Raw genomic sequence first — 17,377 nt, forward strand, 5'->3', positions numbered from 1 at the left:
TGTTTTTTTTCCTCCCCAAAGCCCCAGTGCATACTTGTATATCCTAGTTGTAAGTGATACTAGTTCTTCTCTGTGAGATGCTGCCACAGGGTGGCTTGATGAGCCGTGTGTAGGTCTGCGCCCAGAATCCGAACTGTCAAACCCCAGGCCACTGAAGCAGGCTGTGCAAACTTAACCACTCGGCCACAGGGCTAGCTCCTGAGTTTTATTATATTTATTATATTTAATTAATGTATTTATTAAATAATTTAATATATTTGTTATATTTATTATATGTTATACTTGCTGGGGCTGGCCCGGTGACGAGTGGTTAAGTGCACATGTTCTGCTTTGGCAGCCTGGGGTCCACCGGTTTGGATCCCAGGTGCAGACATGGCACTGCTCGTCAAACCATGCTGTGCCAGGCATCCCACATGTAAAGTAGAGGAAGACGGGCACGGACGTTAGCTCAGGCCAGTCTTCCTCAGCAAAAAAAAATCCCAGCAAGCCATACTTGCCAAACCTTATATGTATTCTGGAGTTGTGAGGTTCAAAACCAAAATGGGGTTACATATAGGAAAACATTTGTAAACCTCGAATTCTGTACAAAGGTAATTTATTCCCGGGAGCAAATGAAGATGAGGAAAGATGGGCAGAAACCTTATAGAAATCTTTAGTGCTGGGATAAGCTAAGCCTACTGATTTCGCTGCTAGTTAGGGGGTTGAATATGTCAAGTGAAAGCAAAATCAATTAAATACTATATTATCGTTAATGGTTTATAGTCTCATCATGTGTATTGTAAAAGAGAACCTAAACTCTTAATTCACACTTAAAACTCTGCACAGAACAGTGGGATAAGCAGAGACTTAAAGGCATTAAAGTAAATTGCAGATTTAGCAAAGTAGACTTTTTTCTTAAGTACTGGAGCATGGAATGTGTGAGACGACATGTAAAACGAAGACAATGATTTGGTGGTACTAGATTACGACCAGTCTTAGATGACTTTTTTTTTACTACTATGCCTGGAGTAGTACCTTAGCCTATCCTGGGTGCTAAATAAAATAGTACTTGAATTATTGGTAAATGATTACAAGTTTGAAATTTATTCTGGAGACAGGAAGCAATGTTTTCAAGGTTGGAACTGGTGTATTTAAAAAAATTAACCAGTAGCAGAAGGATAGCCAGCCCTGGTGGTCTAGTGGTTAAGATTTTGCCTTCTCACTGTGCAGGCCCAGGCTCCTGTCCAGGTCAGGGACCCACACCACCCATCTGTCGGTTGTCATACTGTGGAGGCAGAGTGTTGCTGAAAGTTAGGCCCCAGGGATTTCAAATACCAGCAGGGTCACCCATGATGGACAGGTGTCAGCAGAGCTTCCAGACTAAGACAGACTAGGAAGAAAGACCTGGCCACCCACTTCCAAATAATTGGCCATGAAAACCCTATGAATAGCAGCAAAGCATTGTCTGATAGAGTGCCAGAACGGGAGAAGATGGTGCAAAAAAACAGGCAGGGTTCCGCTCTGCTGTACACAGTGTCCCTAGGAGTCAGGAATCCACTCCATGGTACTAAAAAAAAAAGCAGAGGGATGGTTGGATGGAGCGGGGCGAAAGAGTGTGGGCAAGCAGATCAGTTTGGAAGCACTGATCCAAAGCCCACCTGTGGCAAGTGGATTTCATCAAATGTTCCAGCCTAATGGGTTGATGGAGTCTGCCTGTGCAACATTTTGGAAAAGATTGCGAGGGTACGTCAAGTTTCAATAGGAAGGAGGGGAGCAATCTACCGTCCAGGGCTCAGAGCCAGACTCTAGATTATAAATGTCTAAGAATGAAGCTGAATGGTATTCTGATGGCCAGAGTGACTGAATTGATGGCACAATTTGATCTGCAGGATAAAGGAGTCCAAAGTTAATGAAGTTGGTAACACAGGTGAGGCTTTGCTTCTTTTTTAGAAGAGAAAGCCTTTCTTTGTACTTCTACCTACATCTTACTGGCCACCCTTAGATTCAAGGAAGGCTGGGAAATTGAGTATGTCATTTCCTAGTCTCAATAGTAGAGGAAGATAACAGAGAAGTCAGTGGAAATGCATATGAGTGAGCCAACCTACAGTATCTGCCATATTCAGCAGGCCTCCACTCTGATGAACCACCATGGCATTCTGTGCCCCCAGGAATTGGTGTTAGTTCAGAAGCAGTGTCCAATAAATTCTGAAAAGTCAGCACATTTTCCTCAATATGAAGTTACTTTGGTAAGTAGCCACAGGGCCCTGTGGGGGAATAAGAGGAATTTTCATAGTGGTATTACTGTAGAATCCTTCTTTTTTTTTCCCTAAGGAAAATTAGCCCTGAGCTAACATCTGCTGCCAATCCTCCTCTTCTTTTGCTGAGGAAGATTGGCCCTGAGCTAACGTCTGTGCCCATCTTCTACTTTATATATGGGGCACCTGCCACAGCATGGCTTGATGTGCAGTGCTAGGTCCGCACCTGTGATCCAACCCGGTGAACCCCAGGCCACTGAAGCAGAGTGCGCAAACTTAACTGCTGCGCCACTGGGATGGCGCCACTGTAGAATCCTTTAAGGATGCTTGCCATCTTCTTATTTCAAGGGGTCCTGGGTACTATGTGAGATATTGTGATTCCCTTCACTAGTCTAGAGCATTTTTTTTAAATACAAAACCACCAAAACTTTAGTATTTTACCCTTCTATTTTGGTCCCATAATCAATTACCTATTGCTAAATGTCCCTGCTGGTCAGACCGTTCAGTTACCACAAGGCCCTGCTCCCTATTATCCTCATCATGCCTCATGATGTCTCTTCTCTGCCATCCAGGAATCTTTGCATCACTGCTGAAATCACGGCACCTCTATCAACTGAAGACTCTTCTGTAGCATCCCCAGCAAAGAGAACAACCACATAGTACTTTTCAAAGATGCTGACTCTCCCTTCACCTGTCTATTTCTTAAATTCTTGGTGAAGGGAATGTACCTGGCATTCTCAGGACACACAGGTACAGGTGAGTGGAAGGTTGTTCATGAGCAGTTCACACCAACGTTCCTACTAAACAAACCATTAGAACCATCCCTGGCTGTTTAAGGTAGCACATTGAATTGATGTATACATATATAAATATATAAGATGTTACATATTATATATTTAGGCATATAAGTATATAAATATATAGTATATATATTTATATACTATATATTTATATAGTATATATTAACATATAACGTGTAATATAAATATATATAATGTATATTGCACATATATGTTTAATCTAAAGTTATTTCCTCCTCAGTCTAGCACTCAGAATGAAATTTCTCATGATTTATCTTTAATTGGAGATGCAGCACATATGTTTGATGAAACCTGTAGTGGCCATGAAAATGTGCCTCTCAGATCTGCTAACACAGGAAGCGTAACTGATGGATGGCTCCGGCTGCTGGGCTCTGAAATCCAGCACCACACTTCTCCATATTTTTGTCAACATAAATTTGTACAGTTTCCACTGTTTTGCTATATAAGTCTTGCTATGCAAGTTTGACGTTATAATTGGCCCTCAGAATATGCTTGGTCTACTTCTGTTATAAGTTTAGAAAAAATGAGTGTTGGGAAGGGGGAATGAGGAAAACTGGCCTCCCATGCAAGGTGAGGTCTCCACAGGTTTAGTGAGGTCTCCAGATTTCCCAAAAGGGCAGAAACTGTCTTTTAAGACCAGTGAGGAGAGGCTCCTTTTGTTTGGCGAGTGAGGCTCAGTCAGAGTTTATTTGAACTCTACCACGTGCCCACTCCATTTCTCTGGTCCTGCTCTTTCCTGAACCATGTCCTAATCTTCACAGAAGTGTTCTGATAAGACTATGAATTCAATTGACATTGTAATTTGGCAACCTTTGAGCCCACACTTTGACTTGTTTGGCTCTTCTAGCTCCATGGCTGCAAAGAATAAGAGAGTCTGTCAGTACCGTCAGAGAAAGTCCCTAATTTTTGGTCCCTGCTTTAAGCTCAGAATTTAGGAATCTGACCTTGTCGTTTCTTTAAGCTGCCCAATGTTAGTATAAATAACCACTCCGCCCCACACTTTTGCCCAAAGCTTTGCCTTCCGTGGGCGTGTCATCCTAGATGCCTACAGTTTCATTATATACCACATGTATACTGTATGCAGTGGGTTCCATGAGCAGCAAAAGGACGTCTCTTGGTACTAGCTGGATTTTTACTGCCCTCCACCCTAGTTAGGACCAATCCAACTTCCTTCTATTTTCCTGAGGGCCTGTTTTCTGAAATTTGGTTCTTGGTACTCATTTCTGTATCAATCATGATTCTTAATCACTTGCACATATATAGCTAATTTAAACAGGAGGGGTTTATAAAAGGGTCTGGTATTATACAGAGTTTCATGAGTGTAGGGGGCTAGCTGGCCAGTAAGAATGTCCAAATTGCACCATGGAGCCAATCTCGGTAGGATATCCCTGCCACCATTACAGAGGAGAGCAGCCACAGCCACCACGACTGGTACCACATGCTCCATATTGCACGATGGCCCTAAACTTCAGCCACTGATGCCTCTGGAGAATGGATGTAGCTGCAGCTTCTGCATACACCATTACCAGAAGAATCGAAGTTTTACCCATGTCTTCATGAGTGAGTTTCTGATTCCAGTATCAGATAGTTAGGCTTCTCAGAAAGAGCTCAGACATATGCCATATTTATTTCTGCGTGTATGTGTGTGTGTATGTGTGTGTGTGTGTGCACACAGGTGTGCACTATAGCAGGTGTCTAGGAAAGCAAGTGTCTGGTAGTTTCAGCTTCTACAGTGGGATATGGACTCCCTACTTCAGAAGGAAGAGATGCCCCAAACAAGGGAAAAGCTTTCTATGCTAAAACAAATAAAAAATGTCCACTGCCTAAGTCACTGACATTTGGAAGATAATGGAAACAACTGGGAGAAAACACGCTGCATTGAAGGTCATATTGGTGTTGGTTAGATTCTGTGTTACTCTCGGTCCTCCAAAAAGCAAATGCCATAATGGCAAGAAATTGGTGGAGGAAAATTCCTGTGAGGGAAAATAGGGAGTGAGAGAAAGCTGAGAGAGTCTTCAGACAGTGATGGAGGTCCGACCCCAGTGTAGGAAAGAGGGAAGAAAAGAAGTTTCAGGCAAGACTGATTGGAAATGGGAGTCGTCAAGCCAAAGCTGTCCATCAAAGGAGGCCCACATCTCCCAGGAATGAGCCTGACTGAGCTTCCCTGCCATGTTTTGTCATTGGCTGGGAGCAGCCTGTAGGAGGAAGGGCAATGGTACCAATGTGGTGCTGGATTTCAGAGCCCAGCAGCCGGAGCCATCCATCAGTTATGCTTCCTGTGTTAGCAGATCTGAGAGGTGCATTTTCATGGCCACTACAGGTTTCATCACACGTATGTGTTGCATTTCCAATTAAAGATAAATCACTTATGTTAAATGATTTTTTAATATATATACCCTAACAACAAAATATGCCCTAACAACAAAAAGCTGAACAATGGTGAGATTGCTTGGCCCAAATATGGATCTGTAGTGTTAACTCCCTCTTTCATTTCTGGTACTGTTAAATTGTGGATCATTCAATCTTTGGATCACTTACATTATGCTTAATTTTTCAGATTTAGCCTCTTATCTTCTCTCCTAACGTGTCTGAACGTATGAGGGCTATCACTGCGTCATTGATGTAGGGAAGAAAAAAAGTCCTCCGTTCTACAGACACTTGTTGGCCACAGCTTCAGTGTATATGGATTGCACTGCTCCACTGATTGGGCCACTGATCCCTCTAGCCTTTTAGGCTTGAATTTAGGTGCCCATTGCCAGAATCCATGCCCTGGCCATTTGCCCTTGGTCATGAAATCTCTGCTCAGGTAAACCCCTTCATCCTCACCCCCTTTACGGTCTCAACACCCTGTTTGTTCCTGCAGTGGCCAGAGGAGAACCTGAATACCCTCGTACAACATGAGTAGGCCATGGGGAGAAGTAGCTGTGCCTCAAGCTCAGCTCTTTAGCCCTATGGGGGATCAAGAGTGGCTACCTCAAAATGTGTCTCTTTGGCTTGATAATGACGATGATGATGATGATGATGATTTTTGGTGAGGACGATTGGCCCTGAGCTAACATTCATTGCCAATCCTCCTCTTTTTGCTTGAGGAAGATTGTCGCTAACATCTGTGCCAATCTCCTATTTTTTTCATGTGAGATGCTGCCTCAGCATGACTTGATGAGTGGTCTGTGGGTCTGAGCCCGGGATCCAAACCTGTGAACCCCAGGCCACTAAAGTGGAGTGTGCGAACTTAACCGCTATGCCACTAGGCTGGCTCTGACTAGATCAATTTTTGTTTTTTGGAGTTTTTTTTGTGAGGAAGATTGGCCCTGGGCTAACCCCTGTTGCCAATCCTCCTCTTTTTGCTTGAGGAAGATTGTCACAGGGTTAACAACTGTGCCAATCTTCCTCCATTCTATGTGGGATGCCATTCTATGTGTGGCTTGATGAGTGGGGCCAGGTCTGTGTCTGGGATCCGAATCAGTGACCCCAGGCCACTGAAGCAGGGCATGCAAACTTAACCACTATGCCACTGGGCCAGCCCCTGGCTTGATTATTTTTAAGTACAAAATAACTCTGAAAGAAAATTTGACCTTCCCTCTAACTGCCTGAAAGAATTCAGGATAGAAGGCCTGTCCTGGGGGACAGGCCATCACCATAGATAACTCTGGGTATAGGTAGACTGGGAGGGTCCTTGCTAAGCCCATTTTTATCCAAGTTTTGGTCTCTTGGGTCCCATTGTCTACAGATGGCCCAGCAAACACCTGTTTACCAAACATTTGCTTTTCCATCTCCATATGAATTGCCTTCCTCCCATTTGAATTCCCAAACCACTACCCCCAACATCCTCCTTTGCCTTTTGCTGAAGGTGGTATTTAAGGTGGTGGCTCTGGTCATTTTGGTGAGTTACTCAGTTTTCCTGGCTTTCTTCCAAGTATACATGTTATCAAATTCTGTTTGATTTTTTCCTGTTATTCTGTCTCATGTCAACTTAATTCTTTTTTCTTTTTTTAAAGATTTTATTTTTTTCTTTTTCTCCCCAAAGCCCCCTGGTACATAGTTGTAAATTTTTAGTTGTGGGTCCTTCTAGTTGTGGCAATGGGACGCCACCTCAGCATGGCTTGATGAGCAGTGCCATGTCCACACCTGGGATTCGAACTGGTGAAACCCTGGGCTGCCAAAGCACAGCGCGCGCATGAACTTAACCACTTGGCCATGGGGCTGGCCCCCAATTTAATTCTTAGACCAGCCAGAAGGACCTAGAGGGTAGAGGAATTGTATTCCTCCCCTACAGCCCCAAATAATCCTTTCCTTCTCCTAGCAGAAACTTTGAGACTCACTCAATCCAAGGGCAACTATAGATACAGTTTAATAGTTCTGTGACAGGACAACATGAAGGCTTAGAACAGGGAAATGGGGGAAAAACAGATTAGAGATTAAAGTGCAAATCTCTTTCTTTCATCTTGACATTCCTACAGCAGAGAAAACCTTACACAAATTAATAATAATAAATTATTCAAAAATAGGAGTAATGTAGGATCCAGATAAACAACCCTCAGGAATGCTGAATTTAGGAGATACCATTTGAACTAAATCTTAAAGATCAGGTCACAGTCGAGAGGAACCTTTAGTGTTTCATTTATTTATAACATAAATGGACAAATTCCATTCTCTAGAGCAAATATATTCTGTAAATTAAATGAGCGATATGGTGTTTTCTGCACTTTTTCATGGCATGTTGCATTTTGAAGAGAATAAACAAGGACCTTGTACCAAGTGGCCCAGAAAGACGTTGTGACGAACACTGGGTATCATAAGAAGTGTTTGGCTCTTTTGTCAGTTAGAATCCCAGATCCTGGATGGCATATCAACATCAGGGCAAACTGAGCAGTGGTCAGCAAGGGACTGTTTACAACGGCAGAGTTTAGGGAAACCTGGAACCTGGAAGAAGACAGTCATAAGGACAGGGCCACCTTGCTCAGAGCTGAGATCCTCACGTGGAGAGAGCTGGGGAACAAACACTGCCCTCACTCCCCTCTGCAGTTCTGCCAGGACCTTTTGTTGCCCAGACCCAACCAGCAAACAGGAAGCAAGGGAACCCATTGATAGACTCCATAGGGTCAATCTCCAGAGAACGGAGCAGGTGGAGAAGAGTGGACAGTTGATCTGGATCTGGAGAGGCAAGTGGAAGAAATCCATTACATTAATAAATAACACTTTTCCTCATCTGTCTGATCTCTTTGTTCTGTTTCTGAGATCACCTGACTTTAAATACTGTATTTTAGAACTCACCATTCCCTAAACTACAATATTTAGTGTAATATCTTTTTTCTTCCCAATGCTTTTAATTGTGATATGAACTTCTTTTTAAAGTCAAAGAAGGCTAAATCAATTTAAAAAATAATTGATGTTTTCACCAGTGGGGAGAGAATTCCAGGCAGAGGGAGGGCACGCGGAAAAGTGACACATAAAAGACATAAAAGAGGGGCCGGCATGGTGGCGAAGTGGTTAAGTTTGCATGTTCCACTCCTTGGTGGCCCCGGGTTCGCCGGTTCGGATCCCGGTGCCGACATGGCACCGCTTGGTATGCTATGCTGTGGTAGGCGTCCCACATATAAAAAAAGTAGAGGAAGATGGGCATGGATGTTAGCTCAGGGCCAGGCTTCCTCAGCAAAAAAAAAAAAAAAACCCAGGAGGACTGGCAGTAGTTAGCTCAGGGCTAATCTTCCTCAAAAAAAAAGAAAAAAGAAGAAAAGACATAAAAGAAGACAGGGAGTTTTCTGGAGTTATGGTAAGGTAGAAACCAGTAAGAAGCCTGGTGCGACTCCGAAGGTCTGTGTCTTCAATGCTAAAACGTTTCGGTTTTTCTTATAAGCATGGGGAAAACCAGTGGAGGCTTTTAAGCAGGAGAGTGAGAGTAGCAGCAGTGGCTTGAAGGGTAAGATGTAGAAAACTAGACAAAGGGATCCATAAATGTGTGTTGAATGAAGTTGAAGAAGCAGATGGATCTTTGCAAAATGACTGTGAGGGATGGGATCTCAAAGCTCATCTTGTCTACTGATGAAGAGTTTCAGATCACTCCAGGAAAGACTGAAAGAAGCAGAAAAGGAGCGGAGGCGGTGGCCTTCTGAACGCCAGTGCCTGTGGCAAACTCCGCCTGCCTTCCCCATCTATCACTCCCTTAACTGTTCCTTCCTGCAGTGAACATCTACAAGTTGCCGGTTAAACTGGTAAAAAGTATAGCTGCACTGCCAGAGAAGACGAAAAAGTTAGCTCGACGAGTAGAGGCGGCCACGGACGGGGAGAGCCGCTGCTAGATGCAGTTTGATGAAACAAAAGGCGGACGGTGAGAAGATTGACTCTGATGTTTGGAAGCAAAGGTGCCGTTGAACGGATTTAGGATTAACAGGGGTGTGGACAGGAAAAATCATCTAGCAGAGAAATATTTCTGGAAGCAGACAGATTCCCAAGGAGAAATTGCCCCCGAGTTGTGACACCACTGAATCTTGAACAAGAGATTGCCTGGTAAGCGGTGGGAGAACTCAGGAACCTTGCAACAGAAACAGGAGAGGACAGATCTGATTTTTTTTTCTTTTAAAATGAGGATGGGAGTAAACTGAAGAGGACTGCTGAGATTGTCAGCACGAGGCGGCTCCATTTGCCCGAAGGATAAATTTTTTACGTACCCCTTTAATAATCAGTTCCTCAAGCCCCTAACTCCATCATTGTTTCCTCTTTGGGAAACCTGGGGGGACCCAGGGTCCACACCACCTTGAGATCTGGGGGTTTAAGGCTGGATTTCTGTCCATTTTAGGTAGAGGGGTAGAGCCTGGGCAATTGGGGGGGAAATTTTAGATGTGCCCCCAAAGAATAGCAGAACTTATTTTTCCTGAGGTGAGGGGGCGCCGTGGGTGGTCCAGGCAGGGCGGGAAAGGCGCGCGCATCCTCTCCCGGCCGGTCCTTGAGGAGCGGGGAAAGCCCCGTCCCCGGGGACGCGGGCGGGAGGGGCGGGGCCGGGAGCCCGCGGAGGGCGAGGCTGCGCGCTGCGCGACCACGTGACCCTGCGCCTCCGGGGGCCGCAGCGCATGCGCGCCGCTCTCTCGACGAGGCGGCCGTGGGGCTGGCGGCGGCTGCCGTGGTGGCTGTGGGGACGGCGGCGGTGGCAGTGCCATCTTCGGCTCGGTGGTGGCCCGTTCGGCGGCTCATGGCCGTGCGTGGCATCCGTCGACAGGTCAGCGGCGGGGCGGGCGCCTGGGAGTGGGCGGGGGGTGGTCGGCGGGCGGGCAGGGGCTGCGGTCCGGGCCGCGGCCTCCCTCCCTGGCCGGCCGCTCGAGGCCTGGCCCGGCCGCGGCGCCCAGCTGTCCTCCTGTCCCCGACCCACCTGTTGGGAGGAGCCGGGCGACGTTTCTTTTCTCAGACCCACGTTTCTCGGACGCGCGCCTGCGGCGGGGAGCGTGGGCCTCCCTCTGCCTTGGCGGAGGAGCGGTCGGGGTGTGTGTGGAGCCCTCGCCGCCCCGAGAGCCGGGACGCGGGGTGGCCGGGACGCCGGCGAGCGCGCTCGGAGGGGCCGTCGGGTCCCAGGGGGTCGCGCGAACGCTCTTAAGAAAGCTTGCAGGCGCGTTCCCACGACATGAGCCGCCCTCTGGGGACCCCGAGTCGCAGCCCCCCGAAGACCAGCCCCAGGATCGGTAGAAGCGGAAAAGCCAGACCTTAAAGATCCCAGTAGGATCTTTTAAAGGAATCTGTTTAAGAATAATGCTTACCTTTTGTCGCCCAAGACTGACTGTGGTTTTATTCTCGCTCTAAAACCACAGCTTTAAGGAATAATACTTGAAGTTAATAAAGTAGGACTGCTCTTAGGATATGACTGATGATGCTGTGATAATACCGTAGGATTTTATGCCGACTCAAAGGTCACTTTTTAGTTTGGGCTGTTTGGCAGCTGATCCCATGTGTTCAGAAATGCTGTGAACTTTTCTACAGCTGGAAAGGTTGAAGCTGGAGAAGGCGAGTTTCACACGGGGAAGCGGGAAGCTCCTGTTGGCACTTCAGTGTCTTGGGCTCTCTGGGCGCTGAAGTGGGTTGAAAGAAACAGGCAGCTACAGTCAGGTGCACCCTCCTCCCCCCGTTCATAACCTCATTCTAGGGTTGCGAAAGTTGGAACTTTCCACTCCTCAGCCTCTGGTAGGGACAACGTGAACAAGGAGAGTTCTGCTGAAGACTGGTTCTTAGACTGTGCACCCTGGATAGTTAGGGGTTGACCAAAGATGGCTAGTTAGTCGCCGGCATGAGATATTTGAAGTGAAAATTGAGAAACAGAATTTTTTTTTTTTTTTTTAGTGTCAGACTATTTGGTAATATTTTTACTTGCTTACCTATAGTCGAATAAGAGACAGAATTTTATAAACCAAATGATAAAAAGTGTGTGTGTGTTTCAAGAGAAAGGACAGAACCTTCTGTATATGTTAGATAATTCTGCGTAAAATTTTTACGTTTTTTTTTTTTTAAATAGCCAAAGGAGGAAGAAAGTAGTAGTTCCAGCCAAATGGTGATTTTTTTTTTTCCCCAAAGACCTGAAGATGATGCAGACATTTATGTAAATATATGTATATATGAAGTCCAGTTTCTGGAACATAATGTGTGTTTAATATGTGGGAACTTAAAAAAAGGTCAGTCTATGAACATTCTGCTTAGCCTCTGTGCGAAAACCAGTGGTTGTGATAGTGTCTTTTCTTAACAGCTTCAGTCTTCAAATTGGCTTATGTGTGGATGAGGTGCAGAGTGAGTTGTAGGTTTCAAAGCTAGTTAGTTGATTTGCAATGCTCAACTCCTGACTTTCAGTCCTTAGTGATGACCTCAGATTTTTATGCATTGCTCTGCTTATGAAAAGAATAATCAATGGTATGATTTGGAGTACCTCCTTAGGCATAAATCCCTATAGAGAGTTAAAAAAGAAGGTATTAGGGCCTGGCCCCGTGGCCGAGTGGTTAAGTTCGCGCGCTCAGCTGCAGGCGGCCCAGTGTTTCATTGGTTTGAATCCTGGGCGTGGACATGGCACTGCTCATCAAACCACGCTGAGGCAGCGTCCCACAAGCCACAACTAGAAGGACCCACAAAGAAGAATATACAACTAGGTACTGGGGGGCTTTGGGGAGAAAAAAAGAAAAAAATAAAATCTTTAAAAAAGAAAAAAGAAGAAGGTATTAGATCAAACTTCCTATTTTTAATTATGGGTTATGTAAGTCATCCTTCAAAAGCTCTTTTAAATTTTTTTTTCTTGGTGACGAAGACTGGCCTTGTGCTAACATCTGTTGCCCATCTTCCTCTCTTTTTTTCCTTCCTCCCCAAAGCCTCAGTACATAGTCGTATGTCCTAGTTGTAGGTCGTTCTGGCTCCTCTCTGTGGAATGCTGCCACAGCATGGGTTGATGCACTAGTGGTGCTGGGTCCGTGCCCAGGATCCAAACTGGCAAACCCTGGGCCACGGAAGCAGAGTGCACCAACATGACCACTGGGCCATGGGGCTGCCCCAGTCTTTTAAATTTTAAGATGACATGCTGAATTGTTAGTCACATGTTTAATGTATGTCATAACTGAACTAGAAGTTAAATGTATCATATAGAACTGTATTTTTTCATATACTGTATATTCCTTTTATAATTTATCATGCCTCCTTTTATACTTGTGGACTTTATGCCTCTCATATATAATTTTGTAAGAAAGTGCAACGTAGTAAAAAGGCATCGATTGGTTTAGTGAGTTGAGCAAAGGAAGACAGTTTGTTAGTCTGAGAGAATAGTGCGGGCCAAGGCTGAGGGACGAAGAATGTAAAGGGCTCTGGAGATGGCATGAGGGGGAGGACTCTAGGATTAACACATGTGAAAAGTTGAGTTGGGACCAGGTGGATCACTCACTTTTTCGACAGATATTTATTGTGCTGTTATATACCAGGCACTGTTTTAGGTTCTAGGGACACAGCAGTGAACAAAACCAAGAAGGCCCCTATTCTTACTGAATCAATAGTGTAGCAATGTTTTTCAAATTTCTTGAAATAATAGGAGCCCATAATAGGATGTACGTGTGACATAGCACCCAGTAAACAATAGTTGAATTCTGTGTGTATTTCAACAACATGCCCTTAATGTGTGCGTGCACTCTGATATATTTTTTTCTCTTGTGTATTTTTCCATTTTAAAAAAATCAAGAAGCTGATTTGAAGCAAGCTGAAGTTTGAAAACATTGTTTAAGAGGGGAGATAATAATTACTTAAATTTTAACGTTAGCACTGTGATGAGTAGAAGAAGATGGTTAATCTTTTTTTTTTTATTTTTTATTTTTCCTTCTTCTCCCCAAAGCCCCCTGGTACATAGTTGTATATTTTTAGTTGTGGGTCCTTCTAGTTGTGGCGTGTGGGACACCAGCTCAGCATGGCTTGATGAGCAGTGCCATGTCTGCACCCAGGATCCGAACCAGTGAAGCCCTGGGCTGCTGAAGTGGAGCATTCAAACTTAACCACTCAGCTACCGGGCTCGCCCTGATAGTTAATCTTTGTAGCAAGGTATTTGTGATGACTTTGCGGATGAGGCTTAGAGAGGTTAACTAACTTGCTCAGAGTTCCCTAATGAGTAACTGGGCCAATCTTTCATTTGGTTCTGCCAGGCTTTAAAGCTCAAAGCCCAAGCACTTTGTTATACCACTCCCCTTTGGTTATGAAAGTACTGTACTAGGTTTCAGTCTGGGGTGACTTGGGACTCTGATGCTCTTTATTTATTATTCAATAAATTGAGTGTGTACTAGGCCTCCAGGTGTACTGTGTCGCTGTGTATTGGTAGATGTGGTCTTTACCCTCAAGAAACTTGTAATCTAGTGAGGAAGATAGACATTGAACAAGTATCACAAATGTGATGTGAGAGAAAAAGACAGAAGGAGGTGGAAGCATCGTTGAGGGAACCTAACTAATCTGGGGTGTATGGGAATACTTTTCAGGAAGTGATGTTTACACTTTGCCCAGAAGAATGAGTAGGCTTTGGTAAGGTTGAAGACTATCAGTGGGATTCTTAGGGTGGGGAACAGGGATGAGAGAGGATTCCAGGTAGAAACTACATACTCTAAGGCCCTGAAGCTGAAAGGAACTGAGTTGAAAAAAAACAAAACAAAACATCTCAACAGAAATAGAATTTCTGGGCTGTAGAAGTTAGAGAATAGGTCAGAATTTTGGCATTAGGATGGGTGTGAATCCTGGTTCTGTTCCTTACTATGTGTGTAACCTTGCACAAATTATTTAATCTTAATAAATTTTGTTTTCCCCATCCGTAAAAATGAGAAAGTGGCATTTACCAAAATACTTGTTCAATAAATAGCATCTCTTACTATTATCAGTAATATCTAGTAATTGAAGTCATAGCAGTACATGATGACATGCTTTCATTCATTCATACTTTCAGAATTACTGTGTGTTTTCTGTGTGCCAGGCAACTCAGTATACAAAAGTCGAATTGCATGTGTGTGTATAATTGCATCAGAATGTCATGAAACAATATTCCTTTACTATGCAAAGCACTCTGATAAAAATTTTTTCTGTTCTATTTTTTATTTGCATAAAGGAGAAGAAGCTGGTCTGAAGCAGTCTGCAGTTTGAAAAATACTGATCTGGTGGAGAGATGATAATTACTTAAACTATAGCAATAGTGTGAATAAAAAAGGTCTGGTTAATTTTTTTTTTTGAGGAAGATTAGCCCTGAGCTAACTGCTGCCAGTCCTCCTCTTTTTGCTGAGGAAGCCTGGCCCTGAGCTGACATCCATGCCCATCTTCCTCTACTTTATATGTGGGACGCCTACCACAGCATGGTGTGCCAAGCGGTGCCATGTCCACACCCGGGATCCGAACCTGTGAACCCTGGGCTGCTGAAGCAGAACATGCGCATGTAACTGCTGCGCCACCAGGCTGGCCCCTGGTTAATTCTTAATGTTACAGCATAAGTTACTATGGTAGAATATAATAAATTCTATGGATAAAGGGAAAAAAAGTAGAAAAGCTAAAGGCGATCACATATGCTGGGGGTGCAAGTAACAGTTTTATATAGGATGGCCAGGTAGGTGTTATTGAGAAGATGACATTTCGGCAAATGAGGAGGTGAGGAAGGTAGCCATATGGGTATCTGGGAGGTGGTCACTGGGTTGAGGGAACAGCCAGTGCAAAGGCTGTAAGGCTGGAGAGTGGTCTGTTTGAGAGACAGCAAGATGTCATTGTGGCTGGAGCTGAGTGAGAGGGTAAGAGTAGTAGATGAAGTCAAAGAGGTAAATGGTGGGAGGGGGCAGTGGGCCATTGGAAGGACATTGACTTTTACTTTCTGAGATGGAGCAGTGGAATTACGTGGTTTTAGAAAGAATACTATCTGCTGTGTTGAGAGGAGACTGGGGACAGGGAAGTGGGGGTGGGGTGGAGCAAGGGAAGAAGCAGGAGGCCTATAGAGGATTACAGAAGACCATAATAGCTGTAGATGAGAGATGAGTGGCTTGAATGAGGATGGTAAGAAGTGCGATTCTGAATATATTTGAAAGATTCCGTAGCAAATTGCTTGGGTGTGAGAGAAGGAAAAGAGTCAAGAATGACTCTAAGATTTTTGAGCTAAGCTACTGGAAGGAGGAGGGTGCTTCTATCAGGGGAGATGCAGAAGGCTGTGGATAGAGCAGGTTTTAGAAGAGAGATCAGGAGTTCACTTAGGGATGTCTTGTAATTTGAAGTGATTACTTAATCTGTAGATGATGTTAAGTAACTGTTGGATATATGAATCTGGAGTTTGGAAAAGAGGTCTGGGCTGGAGATGGAAATTTCGGAGTCAGTATATAATTAGCATGTAAAACCATGTGAGATTGGGAATTAATGGAGATAGAGAAGGGAAGATGACCAAGGACTGAGTCATGGGGCATTATTAACGTTAAAGACCAAGTAGAAAAGGAGTATCTCATGTGTCTCAGGAGACTGTCACTCGGGAAGAGTGATAGTGAGGTAGGAGTAACACCAGGAGATAGTGTCACCTGGAAGCCAAGTGAAGAAAGTATATTAGAGAGGAGGACATTTCAGCCCAAGGAGAGGGTTGCTTGGGAAAAGGAGAGATCTGAGGACAAAATCTTGGGTGCTAATAATTTTTATTGGATTGTGAGAAGAAGAAAGATCCATCAGTATGGTAAGGGAGCACTCCAAGGTAGGAGGACAATTAGGTGACTAGAATATGTCAGAAAAGGCAGGAAAAGAGAGCCTTTCAAGTAGGAAGTCATCATTACTGTTGGATGCTGTGAAGAGTAGATCAGAAAGACGAATTAGAAAGTGTCCAGTTGGATTTATAAACAAGGAGATTGTGACCTTGGTGAATTTCGGAGCAGTAATGAGTAAGAATCCGAAGTGAATACAGAAGTAGAGATAAGAACCTTAGGCAACTTCATTGGCATCCCATTGTCTTTAGAACAAAATACACATCCTTAACCTAGCTCATGATTATCCTTTGTGTTTTGTTTGTTTGTTTGTTTTTTGCTGAGGAAGATTTGCCCTGAACTAACAGCCACTGCCAATCTTCCTCTTTTTATGTGTGAGCTGCTGCCACAGCATGGCCACTGGTAAAGGAGTGGTGTAGTTCCATGCCTGGGAACAGATCCTGGGCTACTGAAGCAGAGCACACCGAACTTAAGCACTAGGCCCCTGGGTCTGGCCCCTTTTGGTCGTTTTTCAGTTAGGCTAAATTGTAGTATGGATGTTATAAATTGTTATATAAAAGATGAGCGATATTGACGTGTTTGAATGCTAATGAAAGTAACCTAATACACTGAGAGAAACTGGTAAGGAGGGGAGTGTGGAGATAAGAAGCAACATTCTTGTGAAGATGAATGGGAGAAGTGATCCAAGTCATGAGTTCTGGGTTTGACCTTTGACAGGAGCAGAGATACTTCATCCATTCTGACGGAGGGGAGGAGGAGGACAAATAATGATTGTCTATTTCACCTGCTACAGGAGTGCTGTAATAGAGAGAGAAAGCAAAATGGAGGAGGATTAGAAATGAGGCGAGGGCATTGGGAGATTGATATCATAAAAGATTACTTCTTGAAGATACAGAGAATATCAGGAAGGAAACGGAGGATTAATAGAGACCTGCTAGGATGCAGACTGAATGACCATTGGTTGTGGCAACTAGGTGATTGTGAGAAATTAGTATTTTCATTGAAGGATGTTGGCTGGACTCTAGTGTACCAACAAAGTTATTTTCTTAGGAAAAATGCTGTACTGAATACCCTTGTTCATGATTAATTCTTTCAAATGTCCTTTAAAAAGAATTATTTCTAACTGTAG

At 44.2% G+C, this 17,377-nt stretch overlaps 1 protein-coding gene across 5 annotated transcripts in view; it reads left to right on the forward strand.

Annotated features, from left to right (window-relative positions):
- Positions 1-10,090: 10,090 nt before the first annotated feature.
- Positions 10,091-17,377, forward strand: part of PRPF39 (pre-mRNA processing factor 39) — a 37,167-nt gene continuing 29,880 nt past the window's right edge. For 2 of the 5 annotated variants that reach the window (XM_070629983.1, XM_070629992.1), the window contains exon 1: positions 10,116-10,268. The gene's annotated coding sequence lies outside the window, so the exon portion shown is untranslated. Of the gene's footprint in view, positions 10,269-17,377 lie in introns of all 5 variants that reach the window. The other 3 variants (XM_070629972.1, XM_070630003.1, XM_070630013.1) reach the window with 3 other exon arrangements.

Source organism: Equus przewalskii, chromosome 1, assembly GCF_037783145.1.
Source record: "Equus przewalskii isolate Varuska chromosome 1, EquPr2, whole genome shotgun sequence".
Classification (NCBI taxonomy): domain Eukaryota; kingdom Metazoa; phylum Chordata; class Mammalia; order Perissodactyla; family Equidae; genus Equus; species Equus przewalskii.